The sequence below is a fragment of the Centruroides vittatus genome, unplaced genomic scaffold, assembly GCF_030686945.1.
Source record: "Centruroides vittatus isolate TY-2023 unplaced genomic scaffold, ASM3068694v2 contig_970, whole genome shotgun sequence".
In the NCBI taxonomy this organism is placed as follows: Eukaryota; Metazoa; Arthropoda; class Arachnida; order Scorpiones; family Buthidae; genus Centruroides; species Centruroides vittatus.
In genome coordinates this window covers 1,782,640-1,802,602 of record NW_027122643.1, presented here as the reverse complement: position 1 = coordinate 1,802,602, position 19,963 = coordinate 1,782,640, and the positions used below count along the sequence as shown (strand labels likewise).

General features: G+C 29.5%; 1 pseudogene; it reads right to left on the bottom strand.

Moving 5' to 3' along the window:
* LOC136985465 (cell adhesion molecule Dscam1-like) overlaps positions 1–19,963 on the bottom strand; it is a 123,510-nt pseudogene that overhangs the window by 83,730 nt on the left and 19,817 nt on the right.

Below are 19,963 nucleotides of genomic sequence, written 5' to 3'. Positions count from 1 at the left end.
AAACTTTTCCTCTCATTTAATATTAAAACGCGAAATAATAATTTTAAAGTGTTTACAAAAATTAAATATTTAAAGTATTTTAAATGCGCATTTAAAATTTAATATCACTAAACATGTTTGTTATAAACTAAAGTAGTACTTAAAAACATGAACTTGATATTGCAATTAAAATGTTATGAAGACTACTTTAAAATTTTTATAAATCACATATATTTCTGCTTTTATTTATGTATACAGTCTGTATTATTTTCTGATTAATAACTTGTTCAATATGGTATTATAAAGTTGAAGTATTTTAAAATTATATCCTGGACAAATTCCAAGACTATTTGATGTATTTCCTTTTATATGACATAAAAAGTATTTTGGCAACAAGTACTATAGAGTACTCATTTCTGTCTACTTAATCATTATGTCACAACATGTAATATAGAATAAAATATATCGACATAATAAGAGTACGTTGTCGTTTATTTAACTGTTGCTATTATTTTTTATAAAATTTAATAAATTTATTTATAAAGATATATGTTATAAAATACAGGGGAAAATTCAAATTTATTTTTCTTTAACTGAAAAATGAAACAAATTGTATTAACGATTAAAGCATATACACACTTTACGAGATATCTAAAACATTCTTCTATTATTTATAACAAAACATACAAATATTTATCTTCCTATCAATCTTTATTCTTTCATATTCATCTTAATGCATTTCTATCGTGTATCCTGTAAAAAATATTTATGATAACCCAACAGATATTCTACCCATAATGCAATCCGAATAAATTTATTTTTTCTATATTTACAGAATGAGCAATATAAACTCCAATAAATTTTCTAGGAAAATATTTATGCTGAACTTCCATTACGGTGTCAAACAAATTTATATAAATACACTATCATTTTTAAATAAGGAATTTATTCACTTAAATATAATGCATCCTTCGAATAATTTATATGATTTTTTTATAAACATATTTATAATTTACGTTAGATTTTTCATATATTATTTAATGTTTTCATCAGATTTTTTCTTGGTAACCCTACAGATATTTCCTTAGTTACTGTATAAAGATTAAATCCTACGTTCATCTCTCAAAACGAATGCAGCCGTTCAATAGTAACAATTATAATTATCAAAAACACATCGGACATTTTAATTTTTGTTTAATTTGTTTAACTGTTTCATGTAATTTAAATCTCGGATACCCTACACCCAGAACGTTTAGATATAAAAGTTAATTTTCTGATAACTCAAAAAGTTGTGTAATTAGTAACATCAATATTTAACTTGGAATTAGATATCAATCTCATAAATAAAATCCTAATAGGATAATCTAGACAGCATCAAAATTTATTACTCTACACTTCTCTTCCACATCGATTAAAACAGCTTTGCTAGAAATCTCACCTTTATTTATAAAAGACTACGTACCACTGACAACCATCAAAGCTGTATGATTGACGACTGCTGCAGCATTTCTGGCTACACATGTGTAGTTACCGTTGTGGTGTGGACCTATGGAATTAAACGTCACTGAAGACGTAAAGTCATTAATCATTTCTATCCGGGCATTCAATTCAGCACCCAATTCTTCGCCGTCTTTCAACCAGTTAATAGCAATCGGGGGGTCACCATACAGAACTGCACATATCACTATGCTTCGCATACCTTCTTCTAAATTGCGAGGGAAGCTGAATGGCTCGATTTTTGGTCCGACTGAAAGAAAACCAAAAATCTTTGTAAGGTACATTTCCATTATATTGTAAACTGGATAGATTTGAGAAATTTCTTAGCAAGTTTAACAAGCCACTAGAAGATGCATCGCATCCAATAAAATTGTTTTAATGACTATTAATGATGTATATATCTTGTCTAGACTGATAAATAAGTCATATAATACGTTAATCTTACCCATAACTTCGACAAATAGATCTCTCTGCGCTTTTACTCCAAGTTTATTATAGGCTATACACGTGTATTTTCCTTCATCGCCTTTTTTGTTGACTTCTTGGATAATTAATGTTCCATTAGGATACACATTCTGTCTGTGCGACTGGGGAAGTTGTCGGTTATCTAAAAACATTAATGAAAGTATATTGTATTCTGTCTGAAATAAAAGTAATTAAAATAAAATACACCATTTAATTTTTGCTTTTGTCTTCAATAATTAATATCTCAAATTTACAATTTATAATTTCCTAATTCGCTGTTATGTAAAACAAATGTTCGAAAACATCATGCATCATCTAAGCTCATGTTAGCATTAAGTAAATTACACCATTTTTCATTATTTTAAAGTATATAAAGTGACTTAATAATGTTATTTGACAGCTGAGATGAGATTAGATGGATATATATACGGTGGTTCACCGAGGTATTTATCAAGATAAATCGTCTGACGACAAAATTTTCTATACCCATCTTTAACCTACTATATCCTACTATATTCTACAAAATACAACATAAATTACTTATCAACCTTTTGATATATGTTATTAAAAGCATTTGACATAAAAACTAATAAAATTAATTTCATTTTTTTATTCACAGTTTTTTGCTGGTATCATCATTTTCTGCAGAGATAATTAATATAACGCTTAATTGATTCATAAACTAATATTATTATTTAAACAATATATTATGATCATTTAATAATTTTAAAAAATTCAGCATATAAAAAATAAAATACTTTTTATATAGGAATATGCCACAAACTTATTAGTAATAACCTAGATTAAATATTTAATTTCTTCAGAATTTGAGTCAGAAAACAATATAAAGAATTATAAATTGTCTAGCTGAATAAATTCGAAAGTACAATAAGAAAATACTGAAGAATTTCCTAGTCTTAAACTTTCAAGAAACTATGGTACATAAATTATTTAAATTCAATGGATTCGGATGAAAAATCAACCAAACCTAGCTTAAAATTGCACAGAATTCTTCAAATTATTTTTATTTCTAATACAATTTAATTTTATTTTATATACAATTATTTATCAGTGAGGGAAATATTAAAATTTAATGAAACATAAAACTTATAATTATATCATAAGTTATGAAAACTGAATGTTAAATAAAATAAATATTAATTTAATTCCTAACTGGCTGTTTGAACTATACGAATGCAGTAAATTATACATTATTTAATCCAAAAATTATTCTTAAATTAATAAATTACATTTTTATAAATGCTTTAATCTGTTAAGCTAAATGCGACTAATTATTTAAAACTATAAAATAGAATTTTTTTAAAATTTATATGTTATTTATTTATATTAGTTTAAAAAAAATAAAAAAAACATTTAATTAAGTTGATATGATAAATAATGACTTGACAGTTTCAGAATATTATTTAACTTATAAATTAAATAAAAATATCCTGTTAAAGCTTAAACATAATAATTTTACCTGTTATAAGTTTTAGTTGTAATATAGAAATTGCTGAATTACAAAAATATTTTTTACGGGTGTAATAATAATAATTGAATGATCACACAGTTTAGAAATCTACGTTTACAATATTTTTACAAATAAAATTTATGTGAAAAGGTATAAATATTTTGTGAGATGCCAACCATTCGATGACTTCAAAAGTACACTTTGTAGTGTCAGTCTAAAAAATTTGCCTCAGGTACATGACCAAATGTCATGTTCGTAACTACATAGTAAATTTATCCATAAATACATACTGTGATGTAAATTTTTTACATAAACATAAAAGTAACCTATTGCATTTATTTATTTATATAACTTTGCCAATGGCAGTTTAAAATAAGTGAGATTTGTTACAAAATGCTTCCTTTTGAAGATTATTCAAATGTCAAACTGGTTTTGTTCATTATTTAGTAAATATTATGTACTAGACGTGACGTGTAGTATACAATATTTGAAATTTTTACATTGTCTGAAAATGTAGTCGAATAGTTTACACAGATCGGTATACGTTTTATTATTATGGAGAAACGTTTTTATCGAAGTAAGGAACTTTATGGAATTTTCGATCAACCTAATGGACAATTTAAATTCTAAATTACTGTTGATTATCTTATAAATATTGTAATTACTTTCTAAGAATGGATTTACAAATAAGTAAACAATAATTTTAAATTATCTTTTAAATTTTTGTATACTTTTCAGTAAAATAAATTGTAGCCTGTGGGTGATCTTTTAAAATATTAATGATTCTAAAATCTGTACAATAAATATTTTTCGTGTAATAAATATTGTCTAAAAAAATGTATATTGGATACGTGAAGATATTCAGTTTGTGGGAGTCTGTTCGGTGAATGAACTCTGTCTGTAACGTTTGATATTTCATTATGAAGATGCACATGCACCATTTATAATTCAAGGCTTACTTTGAAAAATTTGTTGTATTCTTTTCTAATGCATTCGCTTAGTATACATGTCAAAATTTATTGAGAAATAAAATTTCTATTCCTAGATTCTAGCATTCAGAAATAACATATAATACATATATTTAAGAAATATAATAACAGGCAAATTTAACAGATTTAGTTGTAATCATTATTTTAAATTTCAAAAAGAAAATTTGTAAATGTCATTTTAATTAGAAATGTTTTGGCAGTTGGTCTCATTCTCGTTATATACATACTAATACAAATGAAAATGTTAAAAAATAAATGTATAGAAAGTTTATTTAATATAGTTTTGAATTTTTTATAGGAGAAATATTTTGAGATTGTTTAAAATATTGATAATTGTAAAACTTACCTCGTTCCCATGTAATACTGCTGAGTGGATATCCTCCGGCAGGGCAATGAATAATCAAAGTGGTTCCAGCAAGTGCAGTTATGTTAGACATTGGTCTTATCGAAGGGGGTCCAAATACATTAAGTCTTGACGAATGAGCAGAAGATCCAACATCATTTTTCGCAACGCACATAAATAAACCTCCATCTTCCGGTCTGACTGATGTTATATTAACATAACTAATTACTCTACTGTCGCGTGTAACATAATCGCCTACACGATATCTTAAAAATTCTGGTAAAAGAAAACCATCCAGAGTCCATGTCAATTGAGGAAGTGGACTTCCAGTGGCCATACATTTTAGAGAAACAGAGGAACCAGGTTGGACGGTTCTTTCGGAGAAAGTTTCCTCTAAAGTTGGAGGTTCATCTGAAAAATTGAAATATTTAAAATATGACCTATGGTTTCATAATTTAATCAAAACTTATGGTAAATTCTTATGTCAATATTTAATTTTACAATAAATATATTGATATCATATATCAATTACTCCATATCCATTATAGTAAATTTACTGTGAATTTAATATTCAAATCGTTGTAATTGAATTAAATATTCATATATATCTACTAAATAGCTACAATAAATTAGATATTTAGCATATAAACATGTAACAGGTGCATAACAATTCAAAGTATACAAAAAAAGACGATTTTCCCGCACAACAATAAGTCATTGCAGAGAAACAACCTTTACAGGTGAAATTGTGTTTGCTAACAACTTCAATTTGTTAAAAATAGTTATACATTTTAAGCACCTTAACTTGTATAATAATTTTTTTCAATAATTAAAAAGAAATATATTATACACTTATAGATTTTAATATTTATAAATATTATTACGAATTAAATTTTTTATTTTATTTAATATTTTTATCTCAAATTTTCAATTAAGTTTGTTTACTTATTTTATAAATAATGTTTTTATTTTAAATTCTGTAATAAGTTTTTGTATATATAATAATTTTACAAAGGATAATAGAGCTTTATAAATTATATATTTTTTGTTGTTTCTAATTAAAAATTTCGCACGTAATTTTTTTTACCATTACAAAAATAATTTACAGCACAGAAAAAAATTTCTGATTAAATCATCTTTAAAAATAATTCTATCTTAAATATTATCAGTTTTTGGCTACATTTTAAATATCAATATGTTGTTTTCTTTCAGATAAATAATATGTTATAAGGAAGACAGTTTTATTGTCTACATGATATCGCATTTTTCTAAATAAATAAATAGCGTAACAAAGAAATTATCATTAATATGTTTTATTTATAATAATAATATTTCATATGAAAATATGCAATTCGGAAATAAAGTCAAATAAATAACATAACGTAATATAAATGTAATTTTTATGTTATTACAAGAATTTAAATGATTTAATATTTTTCAAATAAAACTGCATATTTTATAAATAAATTTATTCACACTTTAACAACAAATATATAAATTTTCTAAAAATTTAAATTTTAAATATATTCGATAAAGTAAAATTAATGTAAAAATAAAATAAACAAATCTTGCAATTTCACATGAATCATTGATTAGATTATGACTAATGAATGTAAAAGTAAAACAGGTGAATTTCCGGAATAATCGACTAAGCTTTAATGAAGACTAATATACATTAATTCTTCAACAGTAAATGTTTCATTAAGCAAAATAATAAATTTGCTATTAATGATATAACAAAATTATTAATGATTAGTATCTTATCTGTACTTGAAAACATAAACTTCAACAGAATAATGTTTTTATAATAAATATTATTTTATATGTCGAGAGTAAAATATATTTTGTTATGAATTTATGAAAGAAAAATGATGTCTAAGTTTTCCGAATCATCGATCATAATCATTCGATCAAATTTACAAAAGAAGTTTTATTATTATTTTTTTATTTTTTCTATCGATTTTTTTATAATGATTTGCATTTAGAAGCCATCATCTTACCTCCTAAAAATAATTGGGCAGATGCTTGAGCAGAATCGAACTTATTATGAGCAAAGCATTGATAAATTCCTTTGTCGCCTCTTTCTATTGTGGTGATAGACAAAATGTTACTGGACATTAACTTGACTCTCTGGTTGGTGACTAGTGGGCGCACGTTTTTAGTCCAGGCAACACCTAGTACTGGATGACCCTCAACTGTACAGTTGAACATCGCCGAATGACCTACAGCTACTAGTTGTTGTGAAGGAGTAATTCTAACTGATAACGGCGCTAAAGGAGGAAAAATAAAGTATACATATATATATATATATATATATATATTTATTTATTTATTACTACTCCTAATTAAATAATTCTAATAGTAAAAATATACATATGAAAAGTTTAATTTCTCTAATTATCGAGATTAATAATAATATATTATTTTAATAATAAAAATTCTACTTTAATTAAAGAATTAAATTCACTTGCTAAATTCTGCTAACTGCGGATAATTAATTAGATAATTGTCTTATCAAGAATAAATTGTATTAACTAGGTGGAATGATGGATAAAGCTACACTAATTATGAGTTAGAATTTAATAACAATTAATGTTGATAAAAATAATATTATCCATCGAAAATTTCTAATTAAAAATTTTTTATTAATAATTAAATTTGAAATTGAATATAGAATTTTTAAAAATAATAAATTTTATAATTAATTATTCTACATTTTTATAAATAAATAATTACTGGAAATAATTTAATTATTTTAAAATATTGGCCAGATAAACTTTTTAAAAGAATTTTAAAGCAAATTCTGATTTTATTTATCAATTATTATTATACCTGTATCATTAATTAAGAAATGATATAACAATGACAAATATTTAATTAAACAATCCATCCATATGCATCATATTATTAAGCATATAAGTTTTATTGATAATATTTAATCAATTGAAATTTTTTAAATTATAATTAATTTTGTTTATTAGAAAGAATTTTGTAGTTTTGAAATTGTAATTTTATGTAAATGATTCATAGGTCATTTACTAGTTAAATTACATTATCAAATAACAAATATTCCAATTAAATTTGGTAAAATAAATATTTAAACTCACATAAACAATTTAGAATACAGTAGAATCTTATTTTACGTGGGATTAATATACACGTTTGAGTATATTTGGACATTGTGAATGATTAGGTTAACCATTGGATGCATAAGGATAATTCTAATTATTAATGCACACACTAATTTTTATTATAAATTTTACTATATATAGTTATAGCGTTTACAAAATTGTACGGCTGCGTAAAGTTTAGGAAAATATATAGTACTACGTAGGGTAGAGTAGAAATTTACGCGGAATTTTCCTGTTTTATGCGGGTACTTGTTGACGTACTTGCATAAAACAAGATTATACTGTAAGAAAATATACAGTATTATTCTGTCTTGGATAATAAAATTCTGAAAGATTTTAATTCAAACTTTAGAATGATATTCAAGTGTTAAAACTATTAAACACGATAGTAATCTCATTTGTTCTAGCGATAAAGTTCAAAACAGATGCCTAATCGCGTTCAAATTTTCCGTGTAGGCCAATAATGGTTCAATAAAGCTTTTCAGCTAATATAGTAATAGCTGTGGGCGCCATCTGTCTCAGGCACTGCAACTTTCCTTTGCTATGTGTCACAGGCAACATAACTTCTGTACAAGATTTCATCGGTTTCTCATGTTGAGTAAAGCTCAACTACACCATAATAAAATAAACCTTGAGAGCTCTTAAATTATTTTCCATTGCCACCTTAAAAACTAAATAAAGTTCAGTTTTACATATAGTTTAAAATATGTTCTCCATTTGCTAAAAAAAACAAATTGAATAAAATAATTTAAAATTAATTTAAATAATAATAATATTATTATTATTAAGTATAAATATGATTAAATTTCTTGCAAATAACCATTCATTCTCTGTTAAGGAAAAAATTCAGATAAATTGCTTAAGATTTCATCATTTCTCAGAATATTTTATCGATGTTTCATTAGAGGTAGATCATTCTATGACAGTTAGGAAATTATTATCGATTTCTTTATATTTTGAATGCCCTTAAATCCCCATTTTTATAGCTATTAGATTCTTTTCTCTAGTATATCCTGTAAAAAATCTGTCGAAATGATCTCAGTTGTAGATAAGTTGAGCTATCGAATAATCTGATAATCACATTTCAACAAACTTTGTGACAATTACATTCTAGGTGACAGGATTCCAATACGAAAAATCTATAATCCTAATAAACAATTGGTATCTTAACTTAATCAAATCAATTCAATTCAATTACTATACTGAAAATTATATTAAAGATAAAATCGTAGCAACAATCAAAAGTGCAAAGAAGAGTCATTTAAAATGGATTTAACTTAGTTTTTATTTTTAAAAATTAAGAATATTTGTATAAATACAAAATAATAATAAATTTTAAATGAATATAAAGTTAAAAAATCGATTTTAGAACCGAGCTTGTTATGGTAAACGTATGTAAAACGAAGCGAATGCAGTTAATCTTTACGGCATGAAAGGAGGATTCTTATTAGAAACAGTAGAAAGATGGATTTTCTTATAGATTAAAGATAGCCATGGGAATGTCAAAGATAGAACCATAATTCCCTAAGGAATGGCTAAAATGATTTGATCATTATTGTCATCATCGCTTTCAATTGTTCATGCTAGAGATCATTGAACTTCAAAGAAAGAACTTATCAAAAAAATGTAGAATTTTTAGACCTTAACCTTCAACAAAAGAAAATTAATAATATATTCTCTGTTTGATGAAACGGCGTAACATACGAAAATATTCTAAATTTATCTTTTAAATATTGATAGATTCGATCTCTAAAGAAAGAAAAACAAACTTTAAAAATTAAATGAAAATTTTTTTATACTAGAAGAAAGAAAAAAAAGGGGAGATTTCTTTCAAATTAAATAAATATTTATTTTAAATTTAGAAAGTGCATTAATTTGAACACGTTTAACCGAATTCCAGTAAAAATAACATTGTATCTTACCCATAACAATCAACTGTGTTTCTAATCGCTCTTGTCCAACACTGTTGTTCACCAGACAGACATACTTTCCACTGTCTTCCACTATCGTTCTCCGTATTACTAATGTCCCTCCCATCTGGTGGAATCGTTGTCCTAAACGTAAAGGTTGAAGACGACCTGCTTTCTGCTGGTACCATAAATATGTGGGGACAGGAAAACCCTCCGCAGCACATGGTAGTAATGCCATCTGTCCTCTCCTGCATTTCACTTCTTCTTCCCTATGCGTGATTCTTGGTGGTACCGAGTTGTGCGGTTCTGAAGAAATACAATTTTCATTATTACATTACACTTACATGTGGGGTCAGTAATATTATAAAACAATTTTATCAGCTGAATTGATGTAAGTTTAACAATAGTATTATATACTATAAATTTTTTCCTCCGTGATAAAAACAATTGATGTAAAATTCAATCTTCGGATGTTCTTCAAGTTTTTATTTATATTTAAAGAAACAAATAATGTATTTATGACATGTATTACTATTTTTCTTTGTCATGTATCAAAGAAGATAAAACGAATCGTTAAAAAATAAAATAAACATCTAAAATGATTACGAAATTATTATTTTTTTAAATAAAATTTATCGACAAAAATGTGTAAGAGTATAAAAAATATAATAATATTTATTACGTTAATAAGTAATTAAAATAGATCAAGTATAAAGTAAATTAACAAACATAAAAGGCGGAAATTCTATAATTATCAAACGTTATAATTAAAATAATAATTCTGTAATTATGTAGATAATTTTTAATATATTTTAAAGATTTAAACGATAAAACTTAATAATTTATCCTATTAAACGTTATTCTCATGAAATTTGCTGAGGAAAAACATGAATAATAGTTCATTTTTACCAAATATTAAAGTTAAATTAGTTGTAATGACTATAATATTATCTAGATAATGTCATTGTTTACATATTCTGTTAAAAATCTGTAAATAATTTGAGAAAACTCGCAAAAATGGAAAAACAGAAAACATTTTTCATATTTAATATATTTAATATTTAGGTTTACATCTCAAGTCTTACTTATTTGATCTATTTTCAATATTAGATATTCAGAAAAAACATAAAAGTAAGTCATATTCCAGCAAGAAAATGATGTCTTACTTCAAACATTACATAAAACTATACCACTGCTCTGGATAAATTTCTGAAGCAAATCGTTGAAGTAAAACATAAAATTACATCAGAACAGCCACACGGATGCGGATTCAGTAAAGCACATACTGGATAAAATTTTGTTATGTAGAGGATAGAAAAAAATATATACTTATTGAAAATATGTAGTGCGAAATATCATGATTGACAGTATTGACATCAATGTATTGATATGGTTGAACATATTGAACATGCGAATATAAGTTTTCAATATATATATATCCGCATTTTATAAATGATTATAAATAATAAAAGATTATTTTTCAATATTTAAAAATTAAAAATTTAATTTTTAATTTTTAATATAAAGCTTATATTTATATATTTATTTCTTTGAATATCAACGAAATAAATATATAAATATAAGTTTTATATTAAAAATTAATTTGTTGAATTTTTTGTGAAGATATAAAAATTTAATAAAACGAAAGAAAATTTTCATTTTATTTTAATTATTCATTTAATATTTATTAAATTTAATTTAATTTATCTAATATTGTAGGCGATTTCACAAACAAAACAAAATATTTATAATAAAAATCCATATTACTTTTTTTAGAGTTTTATCTTGGAGTATTGCTTGCATTTCTTCGAATATTTTATAAATATTTTAATGTATTAAATATTTATTAGATATCTTGCTCTATTGCCAATTGTATAGATAATATTCAATGCGACTAAAAGTTCAGAAATTTTGTCGATTAATTTATCCTTTACGTCATCCCTAAGGTATATCACCTTAAAGAATTACTAGTAATTAACGTGTTTAGAATATTAATGATCATTTCATTACTTAAATGATATATTTCGCTTTTAAATAAATAAATAAACATAAGCATTAATGTTAAAATTTTTGAAGTTTCTAAAACTTTTAACGCGTCGATTCCCACCTGTTTGTTATAACGAACTGTCATAACGGAAAAGTCGTTAGGATCGGCCGTTGGAAACGACCGTTAGGAACTTCCGTGGGAAGAACCGTTAAGTTTCGAATCGTCAACCATCGGACGATTGGCCGGCGGGAAGTGACCGTTGGCGGCCGTTGCGGGAACATTCAAATTTGATTGGAGCAGGGTTCGAACGCCGTCGACTATTTAAGCTCGGATCGAGCTCGTATCGGGAGTTCGGATCGGCTGGCATCGTATCGGAGGTGATCGGATCGGATCGGATCAAGGGAGATCGTCGTTATCGAGGTGCTAACTAACTCTCTCGTTGGAAGTTACGTGTTTGTGTATGAACTTGTTCCTGACTCGGAGGTTTTGTTAATTACAAGTCTGTTTGTTCGTAAGGAGTTCTTTCGACGAATTTGTACGGGAATAGTCGGTTGTTGTTCAGACTAGGGTCTGTGCATATTTAATTGTAACTCTAATTTGGATTATTTTGTACATTTACTGTAAATATAAAATTTGTGTTTTTCGTCAAACCGACTGAGAGGTTATTTTGAACATTACTGGCGCAGTCTCGACAGGATATTTTGGATACTTTGGATTACGTTGGATTATCCTGGATTACACTTCAAAGAATCGGAAGAACTGAGCTACGACAGAGAAGCAGACGTACGTACAGAGCATCACCAGCAATTAGACCCAGGTAAATTTTTTGTTTCTCGCTAGCACACAGAGATGCCCAGACGCGCGAAATCGCGGCAGCTAGAGGCTAGGGACTGGGAGGATGACGAGCCGGGAACGTCGCGTAGGACAAGCGGGTCAGGAGACGACCTCGAAGCTCTGAAGTTGCGGATCGAGCTCGCGAAAATCGAGGCGGCGAGCAAAGCAGATGCAGAGGCGACAAGAAGAGCAGAAATCGAGAATCAGAGGTGAGGAGAGCAGAGATAGAGTTAGAACGACTTAAGTTACGGCTGGGGATCACCGGAAAATTAGACGATACGAAGCGGCAGGAACAGCAAACACGATCCGAAGGACTTAAAGTCGAGGGGAACCGCGACTTCGGGGATAGAACAAGCTCGTCGGGAAACAGGCCGCGGGTAGAATGGGATAGGCCAAGGGAAACTGACCGGCAGAAAAGAGGGTGTCCTGATAGGCGGGTAGACGACGAGGCCGAACGCATGCGACCCAAGGCAGCGGACCGCGTGGTGGTGGAGGTGAGAGCATCCAAACTCTCTTGCCCACCGGGGAGCGGGGAAGCAAAGGATCGGGTCAAGGCAATGCGGGGAGAAGGAAGGCCCACGTACGTAGCCGGATCGAGGACGGGAACCGCTGGGGTCAGGGTGGCCAAAGTCCCCATGCTAAGAGTAGAAAGTAGGCGCAGCTCACAGGTAGACCGGGACATTAGGGAGCCTAGTGGAGTCGCGGCAAGACGAGAGGAGGCAGTTCATAATATCCAACCCGAAGTCGGGAGGTCGCTGAAGGAAGCTGAGACAGTAAGCGGCAGAAATGGTCCCCCAGTTAAGGACGTTTCGGGAACGGAAGCGTCGGGGTTAAGGGAGTCATGGGTCCCTAAAGCGGTGACGGGAACGAAGGAGGAAAGCCAACTCGTTGGAGCCTTCGGTCACCAGGTAGAGGCAGGCTTAGCGTCAGTACCGCTTGGATTGTGGGAGGAAGGACGCGAAGAAACGCCGGGATCGGCACGGGTGACGTGTGCGATCACCAATAAGTTAGGGAAAGCGACAGACGCCCTCTTAACGGAAAGGGACTTCCGAGCGCTGGTAGAAGCGAGAGAGAAAGCGGATTCCGAGGCAAGAAAAAGGGAATTAGCTGAGGAGCAGAGTATATTAAGTGCGGTAGCGGGGATGTTCGTGGAAGCGAGCGAGGCGGTTAAACGAGAGCCGCCCGACGACAAAAACCGGGGGATGGTCATAGGACCGCTTGACCAGACACAAGAGCGGCAGCGCACGGCCCAGTGTGAGCGGAGGGCGCAGTCTGAGCAAAATAAAGCAGGGGACGCGATTCCTATTGCGAGGAGATATTCCGGTAGCGAATCGGATAGCCGAAGCGAACGACCCGCCGCGAACAGGAAACTGGAGGGCGAGGACGCTGATGAAGGGAGGCCGGGAGTCAGAGCAGTAAAGAATGGGGTAGCTGGGACGCCTCAGGGTCAAAATTGTGGCGTCGGGGAAATAATCGACTTGGGAGATATCGGCCGGGAACCCGCGACGCAGTTGGCGCAACACGCCGATGACCAAAGACGAGCGATCGGGGAAACTAGCGAACCGCTGCTAGGGTTACCGAATGCGACACGGGATAAGCCCCTGGATGCTACGAAGGAGTGTCATTCCGTGGACGACTTGGCCGGATTGATTGGGCAACAGGCGAACGTGATCTTGGCGACCGTCACTCGGGTTCAAAGAAAACACAGCGGTGAAGAGACCCGGAGGTCTCGGGCCACGGCGGGCGCGGCCAGTGGCCAATCGGAACCACCCACACACGTGCTAAGTCCGGAGGGAGGCATATCGCCGGTCCGGAAAACGACGGACAACGGTCACAACCGAGCTCGCGGTAAGAAACCCAAATTCCGTGAGAAGGGCCGAGCGACATCTGGTGACCAACAAAACCGGATGACGCGCCGAAGGCGACGGGGACGACCTCCTCGTAGGGGGACCCGCGCGGATAGGTCTCGGGGATCCAAGGGGTCCTACACTATCGCGAGGCATCTCTGTGCGCGGGTTATAGCGAGTTTGCCCGGTTGTACCGGAGGTAAGGGTCAGTCCGCACCAACGGACATTTGTAAAATTGCTGAGTGTTGTTGGATCAAACAGGCTTGGGCTAAGCTCAGTTTGATCCTTGGCCGCGGAGGTGTAAGGTATGGAATCGCCAAGACGCGCGATTCCCACCTGTTTGTTATAACGAACTGTCATAACGGAAAAGTCGTTAGGATCGGCCGTTGGAAACGACCGTTAGGAACTTCCGTGGGAAGAACCGTTAAGTTTCGAATCGTCAACCATCGGACGATTGGCCGGCGGGAAGTGACCGTTGGCGGCCGTTGCGGGAACATTCAAATTTGATTGGAGCAGGGTTCGAACGCCGTCGACTATTTAAGCTCGGATCGAGCTCGTATCGGGAGTTCGGATCGGCTGGCATCGTATCGGAGGTGATCGGATCGGATCGGATCAAGGGAGATCGTCGTTATCGAGGTGCTAACTAACTCTCTCGTTGGAAGTTACGTGTTTGTGTATGAACTTGTTCCTGACTCGGAGGTTTTGTTAATTACAAGTCTGTTTGTTCGTAAGGAGTTCTTTCGACGAATTTGTACGGGAATAGTCGGTTGTTGTTCAGACTAGTGTTGTGCATATTTAATTGTAACTCTAATTTGGATTACTTTGTACATTTACTGTAAATATAAAATTTGTGTTTTCGTCAAACGACTGAGAGTTTTATAAATATAACATAAGCATTAATGTTAAAATTTTTGAAGTTTCTAAAACTTTTAACGCGTCAAAATTTCATTGACTAGTCCAGTGAGAAATTTAATTTATAAATTTTAAAAAATAATAATTTTGATGACGCTTGACTTAATTTTAAAATTTGTTTATTATAATTACATTAAGTAGACTTTATTTTGTTTTCTGGTTACAAAAATGTAAAAAAGTACTTGTAATTTATTTGTAAAAAAAACAAATGCATTGGCCTCCAGGACTGTAATCATTATTCATGAGTGATAATTTAACCAATTGCTTTTTTTGATAAAGGTAATTTCATGCCTTTATATAATTTAATGTTTCCTTGAAATATTTTAACCTGGATCCACATTTTTATTAATAAAAATTTTTATGTTCTGTAATTCATCTAAGTTTTTATGAAATTTAAAAAGTCTCCTCGTCTCCTCTTCATGCAATCATTATTATGAGACTGAATAAATGTTTGTAAAAAATAACAGAATTTCAGTTCTTTTTAAATTAAATTTGCTATAAAATTCTACAATTGCAACTAAAGAACATAAAAAAAACTAAGAAATATAAATTTAAAACAAAAATTTTTAGAACGTAATTTATATGATCTTATTAAAGATAAAAGATTTGAAATAAATTATAATTTAAAAAAGCATAAAAATATATTTATTTAAAATTAGATATCTTTTTGAAAATTTCATAAATTTAACTACAGAAGATATAAAATTACTACTACGATTATCTTTGATAAATAACTGAATTTGTTAGCCTATTTTCCGGTAGCATAATTCATATAATTTAGCAATATCAAGAAAAATAATAATAAGGAAAAAATAATATAAAGTATAAACGAAAATAACAGATGTGCTTAGTTATTTTTATTTAAAACTTAAAGTTGAAAAAAAAATTTTTTTTTGATGATTATAAATCACGAAAGAAGTATCATACCGTGCTCCCTAAATTTAATATAATTTTATTCGAAAACAAATTATTCATGGATGAATCTATCAAGAGGGGAAGAAAAATACCGAAGTTCTTTTACCACAACATAAAAGATTTTTCTATTACCCTTCAATAATCTTCGAAAATTTATCGAAACATCCATAATGGATCCGGAAACCACTCGAGAAAAAAAGACATCTGCCTCGGGAAACTTTCTGAAAATACACTTTTTTTTCTTATATACCTGATTTTTTAATGCTGAAAGTTTCCGTAATAAGCATATTTTTAAAACTAAACTTTCTACGCAATAATTTTTTAAAAACATAAATGATACCTAAAGTTAAGCGAATTATAAATACAAGACCTTGAAATTGGATGGTTAAAGTACTTTTCTGAAAATAGTATAGTTTCATGTTAAAAAATCGAATGGTTTGAAATCGCCACTCGAGTTCCAGAGTTTAACTATGCTTCACTGAGGCAGAAAGGGACATAACCATTGTCCTCATTTTCGATTCGACTAAAGTCAACTTATAAAAGTTGACATATTGGAAAACTAAAATAGACGAAACGCTTGAAGTACCTTCTAAGATATTAAATTTAATGGATGGGTATATCAACTTTAATATATGTTTGACAGATTTGTTTGAAGAAGAATATATTTATATCGATTAAGATATAAAAATACACACGCGGATTTATATATATATAATCTCTACCTGCTCGTTAAACAATTTTTGTTTTAAACAACAATCAAATTATATCAATAAAAGCTAAGCTATGTACAGTACATCATATGGTCTATTTTAAAATTATCGATAAAGCTGACCTAAATACATTGTTCATATTTACTTATGAAATTCAAAAAGATTCTTTCAACAACTATTATTTCAATTTATCAAAAGTAATTCACTTGTAAAAAATACAGAAAAAAATCAATTTTTTTTTGTTTGTTTTTAAGTAACATATTTTTTTCTTTTAATTTTCTTTTTAATAATATCGTTTTTACTCTACAAAACCATTACTAAAATCATTTTTAATGCACATTATGAATGCTAATATTGACACAGGTACTTAGTCATACTTTCTCATCTGAAAGAAACAGATGCTGGATAACGTTTAATTTTTTTTTTCTTCGTCTGTGATGGATACTATATTTTATAGATTAAAATTTAGAAGTTTATAATTTTTATTTATTATTTTTTATATATTTATTAACTTAAAAGAAACGATAATTGCTTCTCTTTGAAATTTATAGGATTTAAAAATTTATAGCAATCGATTCTAGAAATAAATTTCGAGTTAATTGCTTATAAATCTCATCATTCATTCACAGAAGTGGCTTCATAATAGAATAACTAATCAAAAATCTCAAGTCATTAGATTAGTTTATAAGTAAATAATTTTTATGACGTACAGCGAAGTTTTACATTAATTGGCTTATTACTCATTGTCCGTTTTCTAGAATAAGATTATTTCATCATTTTCGTTATTTTCTCGTCAAGATCGATTTCTTATCAGTACACCAATTATCATTGCAGTACATTAAATAAGTTTCTTTGCAGTTATATATGATGAGTGTTTCCCGGTAGAGTGATTAGACAAGCGACAGATCACTATTTCTCTTGCGCCAGGTGGTGTTTAACTGCAATGTCTGGAAAACAAAGAGATGATCCAATAACAGGCAGACACTAGGTCTGCAAGAATTGTTCAATAATTATACCGTATCTGCTAAAGGACAGTGACTGGAAGTAACTAACTCAGAAAATCAGACTTTTGCTGCTATAAATGCGAAGGTCTACAACCTTTAGCCGGACTTATCGTTTAGATATTTATCTAATAGTCAATATTTGGCACTAGAAATACGTACTACATGCTCTTTCAAAATCGAACTCTTGCAACTCAGTCAGTTGCTATTTTATGCTCTCTCTGCTTTAGATCAATAAATAAAAAATCTTTTAAGACTCGTCAAACATAAACTTCCACTTACAGTTAAACTATTTATTAATGTATTTATTTTTTATTCCTTAAAAAAAAGAAAAATATTATTATTTTAAATGAAGATTGATGCCAATTCTGATTAAGTCTCAAAAGGCTTTATATAAAAGACGACATAATCTGGCAGAATGAGTCAATTTGTAACCTTTTCTACAAACAAAATATTTTGATTTAGTTCAATTTGTAAGAGAATATTTTAAAAAGTTCTTTTCTTTTACAAGTTGTCGGAAAGCACAGAATTGTATAAGTTCGACTTAATATTGATTTACATATGTTACATGCAAATAGCGGTCTTTCAAGAATTATTTAGCTTCCTTGTATCAAAATTTAAATACCACTTCTAAATTCACTTTTGTACAAGTTTTTCAAAATATATCAGCGGAATTTCACTATAAATAATTAAACGCGTGTAACGAATGAAATATTCGACGGCAGAAGGCATTAAGAAGTATATAAACTTTGTTTCCTCGTCATAAATTTGCTGATGGATGGAGAGAGTGATGATACTACTGTCAAGTATCCTCCAATCATTCAGAGGTAATAGTTTTCTAAAGCATTTTATAACAAATTTAACGATTATAACACACACTAACCATTACAAGATCCACTAGACTTTCGTATCTAATCGGTAAAATACTATAACTCGCACAATTACGATATTATTTTAAGACATGATACTATTATTTTTTAAAATATTTTATATTTGGAGACAATATTAAAAAAGAAAAAGTATATAATATTATTACCTAATATTTAAATTATATATATTGAAGGTGACTTAATTAAATGTTTAATATTTTAAATAAAAACTTTTGACCAAAAATGTTATATAAACTAAAAGAAAAATTATTAATATATCATATACTGCTTATATATATATATTTTTTTTAATTTTAAATATAGGCTTATGCTTTTATTTGTTTTTAACGACTCAGTATTTTTTTCACATTTATAAGCGCTTACATTTACAGTATTTCATATGTCAAAAAGATTTTCAAAATATTTGAATGATGTCAAACGAATGCAAATATTTATATATACGTATGTATATAGATATGTATTATTCTATATTTTTAAAGAATTTTATACCGTAGAAGGGCCAGACAAAACTTGTGGTCCTAAGCGATAAACATATACAAAGCTTTCTCACCTCTGACTAAATAATAATGCACATAAAAGTTTGAGCTCATATAGTAAAGCCCTAAGTTATAACACGTGTAAATCCGGCCTCGTATCATAGAATATTTTAAAAATTAACTGCCATATTTCTTTTAATAATAGTAGTGTAATTTTAAATAATATAAATATTGAAAGATCGAGCTCATGAATCGTCTGTACAATATAAAATTAATTTAGTAATAATGCTCAACAAAAAATTATTATTTTCAATTCAATATATCTTAATTCTAAATCTATAAATTAGCGTAACGTTTTTATCCAAATTGAAATATCAATACAATTCAATTGTAAAGAAACAACAAGTTTAAAAGGTTAGCAAGTAATTTTAAATGTAAAAAATCATTATGGAATTTACATTCTCAAAAATATTTTAAAATTGCTATTTCTGGAAAATTTAGATTACTAGAAAATTTTTAAAACGGTGTTATAAAAATAATAATAATAATGTTTATAGTATTTATTTCTAGGTCTATAAAATGGTAAAAACAATATTAAAGAATTAT